Genomic DNA, 12,060 nt, shown 5'->3' with positions numbered 1-12,060 from the left:
GGGACTTCCTGGGGGCTCTAACAACTGTAAAACAATGAGCCTGTGGGCTGGAAAAATCCAGAGAGAATAAGTAGTATCCACAGCCCTATTGGGCTCTGTGGTCCCTGTGGTACATGGAGCCTCCTTCAGCCAGCCTTCGCCATATTTTTTCCCCCACAGAACACTGCCTTATCAAGTACTGAACATTCACCGAGGGCCTGATTTAGAAGGAGTGGGGTGGAACAAGATATGTGAGGTGTGGAAGGGGTGGCTGCCATTCAGCCCCCAAGGACTCCCTGTGAAGACAACAAATGTCTTTGCCTGTAGACCCATCTCTCACATTCTCTCCAAATGTTCAGCTCTGCGCCAGCTGGGAGAAAACTGCTGTAGGGTGGGAAGCAGGAAATGAGCCAGGCTGGTGCTTCCTGCCTCTGAGCTTCTACGTGAAGGAGCTGTGCTGCCCTGCCACATGAAGCTTGAATTCCTGCCCTCAAAATCTGTCACCATTCAACATGACCAAAGCTGAGCTGGCACTACGAGAAGAAGAAGAGAAAAAACTTCCTGAAGGCTCCCTCTTGGCTTCAGCCAGACATGGTGGTGCATGTCTTTAATCCTAGCATTTAGGAGGCAAAAGCACACAGGTCTGCGAGCTGTGATTTGAGAAGAGTTTGTATACTGTCATGCTTTGAATATTGTTATCATTGAAGGTTCACAGGTTCACACATGGCCCAGTAGCAGAGGATCTGGCCTGGGTAAGCGTTGCAGGCTGAAGCCAGGGCTTTTGCTGTGTGTGCGTGTTTATTTGTTTATCTATTCCCCTCCCCCTCTTGATCTGGCCCGCTCACTCCGGCCCCAAAGGTTTTGTTTGTTTGTTTGTTTTAATTATATGTATGTCTTCAGACACCCCATAAAAGGGCATCAGATCTCACGACAGATGGTTGTGAGTCACCATGTGGTTGCTGGGATTTGAACTCAGGACTTCTGGAAGAGGAGTTAGTGCTCTTAACCACTGAGCAATCTCACCAGCCCTATCTATTTGGGTTTTTTTTTTTGGGGGGGGGGGGACAAAGAATCTCTATGTAATCTTGGCTGACCTGGAACTCAATATGTCTTTCAGCCTGGCCTCAAATCACTCATATCAAAAGTACTTTTCCACCCGTTAGTTCAGTTTGCTGTGTCTAATATTTTCTCTGCTATTTATTGTTTGTTTGTTTGTTTGTTTGACTGTTTGATTGTTTTCCTCTTCAAAATAGGATTTCTTCTTGTAGCTCTGGCTGTCCTGGAACTCACTCTTTAGAACAGGCTGGCCTTAAACTCAGAGATCTGCCTGCCTCTGCCCTCCGAGAGCTGGGATTAAAGGCTTGTACCACCGCTGCCTGGCTACCTTTCAATCTTTAACTGGGAGAGGGAAAACAAAGCCTACCAAGAACCCTAGACAGTAACATTAATATGATTCTAGCTACACTGTGTGTCCAGTGTAGGCAAAGTTGGCTCGTTAAGCCCAGGAGGGTTGTAGGTATAAATAAGAAACTCAAATTTTTTGAAGGGTGAAAATGTCTTCAAATGGAACTGGGGTCATTGTGGCATTGCCTGTGAAAATTCCCAAACTTTGAAAGCCAGCTGTGGGACTGGAGAGATGGCTCAGTGACTCCTCTTCCAGAAGTCCTGAGTTCAATTCTCAACAACCACATCATGATGGCTCACAACCATCTGTAATGGGATCCGATGGCCTCTTCTGGTGTGTCTGAAGACAGCAACAATGTACTCATATATATAAAATAAATAAATAAATCTTAAAAAAAAAGAAAAGAAAAAAGAAAGCCAGCTGTGATTGCACAAACCTTTAATCCCAGCATTTAGGAGTCAGAGGCCAAACGAGTGTGTATTAACATTTCTTCTAGGCACTGCTCCACAATTACCTGGCAACAGCCAGGTATGCCTGACTCACTATAAAAGGGGCTGCTTGCCCCCTCTTCACTCTCAAACTTTCTTCCTCTCTTCCTTCTCTGTCTCTTCTCTCCCCATTCCCCTCCCCCTCTCTCCACCTGTTCCTGGCCAGCCTCTACTCCTCTTCTTTCTCTCAGGAGGAAGGGATGCCTCACCATTGGCCCACATAGGCACCCCCTTCCCCCACACCAAACATATTCCTGGTTCTTCCCTTTCTTTTTTATAAAATACAACAGTGTGTTATTCCTGAAAATTCAAGGGGAAAGACCACCGACCAAATCATGGCCAAATTAATTAAAGCAAGCTCTCTTACTTGTGTACATAGGCTGTTTCTCCCTAAGGCAGGGTTCAAGAGATCAGCACTGAACATGGCGAAGATAGTTTTTAAAGTTCAGGAGTAGAGGTTCTCAAATGGGGGGCCTGACAGTCAAATAGGTGGGGTTACAGAAGCACAACCAGCTCATAGCAACTCCCCAAAACAAAACACACACATGCTTGCAAGCTGGTCATAACCAGCTCATAGAAACTTCCTGAAACACACACATGCTTGCAATCTGGTGACAACGACTTTTTTTTTTGAAACAAGATTTTATTGTCTTCGTAACAAAATAGGCTTAGATCTGTATCACTTGGCCCTTTCTCTTCTTGTCGCCGCCTCCCAGCTCAAAATGCTCACATCTCTTAGGAGCCAGCATCCTCTTAGATCTGCAGTTAGGCTCAGCACACTCAAGTCTGAGCAAGATCTTCTTTGTAGTTTTAGACTTTTGATGGAAAACAGGCTTAGTCCGCCCACCGCAGCCACTCTGTTTCCTCTCATTGTAGAGTGAAAAATTATAGATACTGGGTATATAGAATCCTTTTTAGACATATAACATATTCTTTAGGCTTTCTTTACAAAGACATGGAGAAACCGAGCCATGAAGCAAGTTAGGAATGTGGGAAGACCAGTCACCATTACTGGAACTGGCCGACCCGCAAAGAGAAAGGAAAGAATGCAAGTGAACTAGGTAGAAACAAGCTGGGAACCAAGCTGAGAACCAAACTGGTAACCGCAGTGACAGGGCAGGACCACATTCTTGAGAAAGATAGGCATACAGAGAATTTTCACCTGACCCTGACTCACGTAGGTTGGGTTCCTTTGGAATGTTCCACTATTTTTATGTTATGCCACTTTAACAACCCTTCATCCCCCTCCCCATTCCTTGGTTTGTGGTTTTTCCCTTTAAAAACCCCTCTCAAACTGGTTGTCGGGGTCAATTCAGCTCCTGCGTGGGCATACGAATTGACCGGCAGCTAGCTGTCACACACCCTAATAAACCTCGCTATTGCTCCGGTACATGGTGTCTCGAGCAGATTACTGGGTGGTCGCGACTTTCTGAGACTTGAGTGAGGGTCTCCCCTCTGCGAAGATCTTCATCATGACAAGCTTTCCCTGGGCATACAAGGAATCCTTGCCCTTCTTGTACTGGGTCACACTTTGTGGGGTCAGTGCTTCCCACATTTCTTGCAGGATGTCCAGGGGGTTTTAGGAACATTCACCATGCTTGCAGGAGCACTATCAACTCAGAAAGAAATAGAATTATTATTATTATTACTATTATATTTTTTAAACTTTAATTTATATGAGTGCACTGTACCTTTCTTCAGACATACCAGAAGAGAGCCTAGGATATCATTACAGATGGTTGTAAGCCACCATGTGGTTTCTGGGAATTGAACTCAGGACCTCTAGAAGAGCAGTCAGTGCTCTTAACCACTGAGCCATCTCTCATAACAACTTTTTGAAACAAAGGTAGGGTTGTCATTTCCTGGAACAGGCAGTACAGAGCCTGTAGTTAAGGTTACAGGTGGGGCATAGCCCAGTTCTTTATTTTTTTTTTTTTTTTTTTTGGTTTTTCGAGACAGGGTTTCTCTGTGTAGCCCTGGCTGTCCTGGAACTCACTCTGTAGACCAGGCTGGACTCAAACTCAGAAATCCGCCTGCCTCTGCCTCCCAAGTGCTGGGATTAAAGGCGTGCGCCACCACCGCCCGGCTCATAGCCCAGTTCTTGAGAAACAGATTTTTTCATAAATAGGAATGAACCTAGTTTGTGATTACTGTAAGACGGCTCTCAAGCCGAAAGTGGAGGCAGACTGGTTTATCAAGTGTGACATCTAAGGCTGTCCTCAGACTCAAGTCCAGTTTGCTTCATAGTGAGCATCAGGCCAGCCAAAGCTCCATAGCAAAAGCCTGTCTCATGAGAACCAACCCAACAAACTAATGAATTATATACTTTACGTGATTGAAGTGTATTTTACTTAAAGTATATCTCATATCTCAAAGCTGTTTTTAAAAAGTTGTAAACAGTTATTAAAGGGGTAGGGGACACCACCCACAAGAACCCTTGCTCTTGGGAGAGAAAGTAGGCAGTGGTTCTGGGAGCCCAAGATGGCTGTCTATCTGCTAGGAAGACAAACCTCTGTTTAGGGGTCCTGGACCATGGAGCTCTATCTCAGTATTCTCACAGGGGTGACAATCCTGGATGAAAACACAAGGTTCTTGTAGAGCTAGGGACAGTAAGAGGGACAAAGGATAACAAAGGCAAGAACCGTCCTTAGTTATCAGAATCTAGACCTAGCTGCTGCTCAGCCACAGTTACAGCCCAACTCATCCTGAAAGACTAGCAGGCACCCTACCCAGAGTGCTGTTTGTGAATCTCTAGCAAGCAAACTTCCAGGGGCCCAGATTTCTTAGTTGGGGAAGTGAGTTTGAAAGCTTAGCCACATCAAAGTTACTGGGTGGCTGCCCAACCCTTTCTGGTAGCTCGCTAGGGACTTGAAGAGCCTGGCTGCTTGCTGCTGCTGTGAAACGTTTAACCTTCCTCAGAGACCTATAAGAAGGATGCCCACTGGCCTCTGTGGGCCTGACTTCTCTTCATGATGATACTCTGATGATAACCCTGCTCCCACCTGCCACTGCCATGAGGCTTTCCCAAGGCATTAGTAATTCCTCTTTTTTCCTTTTTTTCATTGTCTCTTTATTCCTGGCATCCTGGGCTTGCTCTGTAGACCAGGCTACTTCCAAACTCACAAGGATCCACTTGCCAATGCCTCCCAAGAGCTGGGATTCAAGGTGGTTAGCCACCACACCTGGCATTAATAACTCTTCTTATAAATGCCTTAGCCACCCCCCCCCAATTCATCTCAGTGTCTTCCTTGAAACCCACAGCAAGACCAGGAATGCCTATCTCTGCCTTCACACCCCACATCTACCCTACATGAGAGGAGCTGTGCTGGAAGCCAAACCCAGGAAATTATCTGCTGTGCTGGGAAACCTAGTCTCAAGTCCCAGGAACTTAAAGAACGTCTGACATTTCCTGGGAGCCAGTTAACAACAATGGGATGGTCTAGGGCAATAAGGATATGACTGTGGACTGGTCTTAGACAATGAAGACTCAATAGTGGGATAGCCCTAAGCAATGACCCTCTCCCAAACTTCCCGTTTTGCTGTGTCTTTATAACCTACCCCCAAAATTAAAGTTTCAGAGCTTGATCAGAACTCCAGACTTGTTCTCCTTTTTTGTGTCTCTTGTCCCTTCATTCTTTCTCCCCCTTCCCTAAGGTCCCATCAAATCCCCACGGGCAGGGGCAGAGCTGGGCTCCTGGGTCCCGTTTCTGATTGAATATGCCCCTCTGCCGGGTAACTCCCTAGATAAAGGATATAAGAAGGACTTCCAGGATGGATCTTACAGTGATATCCTGGGCTCATCTCAGAGAGCCCAGAGAAGCCCTAGCAAAATGTCCTATGTTAAAGTAAGGCAAGTCCGGGAAGGGTGACTGAAGAGGGAGAGAAAAGGTTCTTGGTACTGGAGATGGGTCAGTGCTAAAGAGCTTGTATTGCCCTCGCAGAGGTTGGTTCCCAGCATCTGTGTTTAGCAACTCAGAACCACCTACAACAGCTCCAGGGGCATCTGCACTCGAGTGTACTTAACTACTCAAAAACACATGCAAACGCTAGCTTAATACTAAGATAGAGCTCTCGAAAAAGGTTTTATTGTGCTGGGAGTGGGGCTGCATACCTTTAATCCCAGCACTCAGGAGGCAGAGGCAGGCAGGTCTCTGTGAGTTCAAGCCTAGCCTGGTCTACAGGGTGAGTTCCAGGACAGCCTGGGCTACACAGAGAAACCTTGTTTCTAAAAACAACAACAAAAAAAGAAAAGGGGGAGGGGACTCATTGGGAAAGACTGTTCTTTTCCCGTGACAAAAAAAAAAAAAATTACCTTCACAAGTTTGTTTTTTGTTTTTTGAGACAGGGTTTTCTGTGTAGCCCTGGCTGTCCTGAAACTCCCCTTGTAGACCAGGCTAGCATTGAGCTCACAGAGATCCACTTGCCTCTGTTCAACGAGTACTGGCTTTACAAGTTTTAAAGGACTTAATCAAAGACAATTCCCCTCTGGGTAGTTGAACAAGGGCAGTTTGCTCTGTGGCTACTACTAACAACACGACCCCCACCCCCCAGCAGTTGGCTAACCAGTGACGTAACATGGGCTAGCCTCATTTTTCCTAACCTCTGCTTGAAGCTCACTTCCCTGCTCCATGAAGCTGCTGAATTTTAGAGGTGTGGTTCTGCCTCCCTTGGGCTTTTACTTCAGTACTGCCCGTCTACCCTGCAGGGACCGGGTGGAAAGGGATGCTAAACACCTTGCACGAATTGCTTTGCCATCTTGCCATAGCCACATAACAGCAAACAGATTTTCAGACACGGAAACTTTGAAATTCAGTCACCTGTCCCATGTCACATAGCAGGATGTGGCTTCAAGCCCAGGCATCTTAATACTCAGTAGCAACTGTGTCCCAGCCAGCTAGTCTTGACGAACTTCTTAGGACAATAGAGGCTGTCTCCATCTCTAGGGCTAGCTAGAGTTCTAAATTACACACCCAAGCCACAGACTTCCTTTTGTTTGGGACAAGAGGCTACCCTTTAATTTCCCCTTCCTACTGCCTGGTGTCCTAACAGATTACAAAACCACTGACCTAAGGAGGACTTCCTGCTCGCTCTTTTTGCCCTTAGCTCTCTGGGTGCAGTAGTTCTGTTCTCTCCCTTGGAACGTCACAGATTTTTTGTTTGTTTGTTTGTTTGTTTGTTTGTTTTTCGAGACAGGGTTTCTCTGTGTAATCCTGACTGTCCTGGAACTCACTTGGTAGACCAGGCTGGCCTCGAACTCGAGATTTTTTTTTTTATAGGTGTGCCTGCCAACAGTTGTCTCTCCCAGCTTTACCCAGCTGTTGGCTTGTGTGCCCTTGGGGAGTCACACTCAACCCTCTGAGACCAGGTTTTTAATTTGTGAAATGGGGAGGCTGGCTGTGCTCTCCTATGCTTGAATCAGAAATAGGTTCTAGAACTTGAGACTAGTTTCTTAGACACCTCACACTCCTCACACTTCTCACACTCCTCACACTCCTCACCTGCTCACCACGTTCCCTGTGGTCAGCATCTTGCTTGCATGCTCCTATTAATTTTTGTGAAACCTATGAGCAAGCATTCTTATTTTATTATGCCCATTTTACAGATTAAAAAAATCTGAGGCCTGGAGATTTATTTATTATTCATTGTATAAATTCTGTTCCTCGAGAGAACCCTGACGAATAAATTTATAATAAAGCTACATAAATCTTTATGTATATAACATATCTGAGGAATTATTAGTGGGTTTCTGGATGTTGTTCGGCCAGTTCAACAATGGCTATCTAACAATGGAAGGTCTAAGAATACAGTAGTTGTTGAGTATGCATGCAGATGGATGTCTTAGCTGTTCTTTAGTTTACACCAGAACCCCAAAGATGTGGGTGCCATCTGATGCCAGTGAAGGAATGGACTCACTGGCTAGCAAGGAAGAGGGAGCAAGCTTCCTTCTTCCATATCCTTTATATAGGCTGCCAGAAGAAGGTGTGGCCAAGATCAAAGGCGGATCTTCTCACCTCAAAGATCCAGATTAGGGGCCCAATGGTGCTGGTACACACTCTTAATCCAAGTGCTCAGGAGGCAGAAGCAGACAGATCTCTGTGAGTTCAAGGCCAGCCTGATCTACAGAGTGAGTTTCAGAACAGTCAGGACTAAGCAGAGAAACCCTGTCTCAAAAAAGATGCAGAGGCCGGGCAGTGGTGGCGCACGCCTTTAATCCCAGCACTTGGGAGGCAGAGGCAGGTGGATTTCTGAGTTCGAGGCCAGCCTGGTCTACAGAGTGAGTTCCAGGACAGCCAGGGCTATACAGAGAAACCCTGTCTCAAAAAACCAAAAAAAAAAAAAAAAAAATGCAGAAAACAAAAACAAACAAACAAACAACAACAAACCCAAAAAACAATAGCCAAAACAAACAAACAAACAACTCCAAACCAAACAAACCAGAAGTCAAACCAAAACCAAAACAAAGATCTAGATTAGAAGTGAATCTTTCCACTTCTAATTTGTTTTTAAAGAAAAAAATACCTCGGGAAGGTGGGGGGTAGTGATTAAGAGCACTGACTGCTCTTTCAGAGGTCCTGAGTTCAATTCCCAGCAACCGCATGGTGGCTCACAACCATGTGATGCCCTCTTCTGGTGTGTCTGACGACAGCTACAGTGTACTCATATAAATAAATAAATCTAAAAAGAAAGAAAGAAAGAAAGAAGGAAAGGAAGGAAGGAAGGAAGGAAGGAAGAAAGAAAGAAAGAAAGAAAGAAAGAAAGAAAGAAAGAAAAAGAGGAAAAGGAAAAGAAAAAAATACCTCACAGGGGTGCTTAACCATTTGAACTTTAGTTCATTCCAGATGTAGTCAAGTTGACAACCAAGAATAGCTATCACAGAGAATAAAGTAACTTGCTCAAGGTCACATAGCAAGTGGTGACACAAGTCCTGGTTCATGGTTTAAAAGTAGTATGAGCGCTGGGCTGTGGTGGCACACGTCTTTGATCCCAGCACTTGGGAGGCAGAGGCAAGTGGATTTCTGAGTTCGAAGACAGCATGGTCTACAGAGTGAGTTCCAGAACAGCCCGGGCTACACAGAGCAACCTTGTCTTGAAAAAATGCCCCCCCCAAAAAAAGAGTGGCATGTATCCTATGGTGCTGTCTGTGGTTTATGTGGTGTGAGGAACCCTGGACTTTATAGAGCCTCTTGATGGAAATCAGTTATAGAATTCGTGGGTAGGGAAATTGATATTTCACCAAGAGGTGAGCCCTGCAGTGGAGGGCAGAGGTGTGCTTCTTGTGCACACAGTTTGGAGGTGAGGCAGTTTCTGTTGTTCCCCAAAGGGCAAGAAGAGTGGGCGTCTCAATCTCAAACTGCAAAATCCTAGTAGAGCTAACATTTCAGCCTTTCCATATAGGTCTAGCCCAGGTTGCTTGAAATGCTCCCTCTTGTGGTGACGATGTGTGTCTACACTCATGCAAAGTACCATGAACTGTTTTTTTTTTTTTTTTTGGGGGGGGGGGAGAATTTTCCATGTTAATTTTAATTGTCAACTTGATAGGATTTATAATCAAATAAAAGGCAAATTTCTGGTGTAATGTGTGTGGTGTGCCTAATGGTGTTTCCAGAAATGTTTAACTGAGGTGGGAGAGATGTGCCCATAGTAAGTGGACAGCAACATTCGATGAGCCAGGACCCTAGACTGGATAAGAAAAAGGGAGTACAATCAGCCTATGTCTGTCTGTCTGTCTGTCTGTCTGTCTGTCTGTCTGTTCTTCCTGAATGCAAGCACAATGTGCAGCTGCCGAACACTCCAAGCACCTTGCTCTCCCTACCACAATGGACTGCTCCCTCTAACTGTGAGACAAAATAAATTCTTCCTTTTTAAATAGCTTTGTTGGGCATTTTGTCTCAGCAGTGAGAAAAGTCACTAATGGACAGCCATTTTCACATGGACTCCAAATGATGGCTCGGTGGGTTTAGTATTGTATAAAAGGTAAAAAAAAAAAAAAAAGATATGAGCTGAACATTGTAGTATACATCTGTAATTCAAGCACTTAACATACTGAGGCAGGATGATTGCCATGAGTCCCAAACAAGAGTGTGTTACATGGCAAGGACCTGATTGCCCCATTCCCTCCCCCTGCAAATAAGATAAAATAAAATAAAACAAAATAGAAAACAAGAGTATGAGCCATCTCTTCAGCCCCTCTATTTTTAAAGGTACATGCAGGTAAGTATATAACTACACAATAATCCCTTGTGATTACATCCATGTAAACCCCTAAGATATTAGAATATAACTACATGTCTTGTCCTTACACTTAGCTGTTACCAGATTCCAATATTCTGGGGTCTTTTTTTTTTAATTAAATAGAACCACACAATACACATTCTTTTATGTCTGGAGTCTTTCATTTAACTCTTACTTTCACATAGCAGATTTCTGTGTATACTACGCAGAAGCTGCTGTTTATAAATGATGAAATATTTCATTACATATCATTATATCACAGTGGATCTGATCTATTCTGTTGATGGGAGTTTGCTCATTTCTAGTACTCAACCATCTCTTCTTGTAGCAAGTAAGAAATCATCTCTGTTGGGTGTGTATCTGGGAATGAATTTCTAGGTAGAGTAGTAGGGATATGTTTTTAGTAGATACTACTAGACCAAGCCAGATGTTATGCCTCATGCCTGTAATCCCATCACTTAGGAAGTGGAGGCAGAAGAATTGCTGTGAGTTTAAGGCCAACATGGGTCACACAAGACGTCACTTCAAAATACAAACAAGAAACAGGGGCTGGAGAGATGTCTCAGCGATTAAGAGCACTGTCTGCTCTTCCAGAAGTCCCGAGTTTAATTCCCAGCAACTACATGGTGGCTCACAACTATCTGGAATGGGACCCAGTTCTTACATACATAAAATAAATAAATCTTTCTTTAAAGAAAAAGAATTGCTGGGTAGTGGTGGTGCGCACCTTTAATCCCAGCATTTGGGAGACAGAAGCAGGTGGATTTCTGAGTTCGAGGCCGGCCTGGTCTACAGAGTGAGTTCCAGGACAGCTCAGGCTACACAGAGAAACCCTGTCTCGAAAAACAAACAAACAAAAAAATTCATACTGCTCTTGCAGAAGAGCTGAGGTCAGTTTCTAGCAGCACAGCAGAGAACTCGTAACTGCCGGTAACTCCAGCGCCAGGGGATGATCTGATGTTTTTGGCCTCCACAGGCACCTGAATTCATACCACCACACAGATGTACACATAATTTAAGAAAAATAGTACTAGCAGTTTTCCAAAGTGTCCATATCAACCTTTCATTCCAACAGCAGTATATGGAGACAGCAGGGCTGTGTCCTTGCCAACAGGGCACCACTTCTCCTTCAGTTTTGCCTTTCGGATGGATATTCCCTTATGGTTTCAATTTGCAAAGTGGTTTCAACTTGCAAAGCAAGTCTTATTGCTTTTTTCTCTCGTGAGGCCAATTTCTGACTTTTGGGTTTTGGTTTTTTCTTAACTATGTCTTTTGTTTGCTCGGTTTTGTTTTGTTTTGTTTTGTTTTGAGACAGGTTCTCATTGTGTAGTCCTGAAAGTCTTGGAGTTCACCATATCAATATATAGATCACGCTTGCCTTGAAATCACGGAGATCAATCTACCTCTGTTGCCTAGGCGCTGGGATTTAGATAGGATCTTGCATCTTGCAGTGTGGTAACTAGAATGGCTTTAAACATTACGACAATCCTCCAGTTTGCTGGGATTACAGGCGTGCGGACACCACGCTCCACTTGAACAACCGATTTTTGTTTTGTTTTGTTTTGTTTTTTTCGAGACAGGGTTTCTCTGTATAGCCCTGGCTGTCCTGGAACTCACTCTGTAGACCAGACTGGCCTCGAACTCAGAAATCCGCCTGCCTCTGCCTCCCAAGTGCTGGGATTAAAGGCTTGCGTCACCACTGCCCGGCCCAATTTTTTTTTCGGCCCAATTTTTTGAAAGTAATATAAAATTGTCTTTTAATTCCAAAGAAATTCCCGTTTTATAAGGCTTCCTCCATGGCCATGAATCGTGGCTGTGCAGCAGGAGCCTATAGCACCAGAACTCCTTCCCTAGAGTAAGGTCTCTGAGCAACTATGAAGCCTCAGACCGGATGTTGATTGCTCTTGCCGTGGCAACAGACTGAAGACAGGAAGTGACATCAGAGGAAGAGGACGC

Source organism: Grammomys surdaster, unplaced genomic scaffold (assembly GCF_004785775.1).
Source record: "Grammomys surdaster isolate TR1022 unplaced genomic scaffold, NIH_TR_1.0 66, whole genome shotgun sequence".
NCBI lineage: Eukaryota > Metazoa > Chordata > Mammalia > Rodentia > Muridae > Grammomys > Grammomys surdaster.
This window is presented reverse-complemented; position numbering follows the sequence as displayed.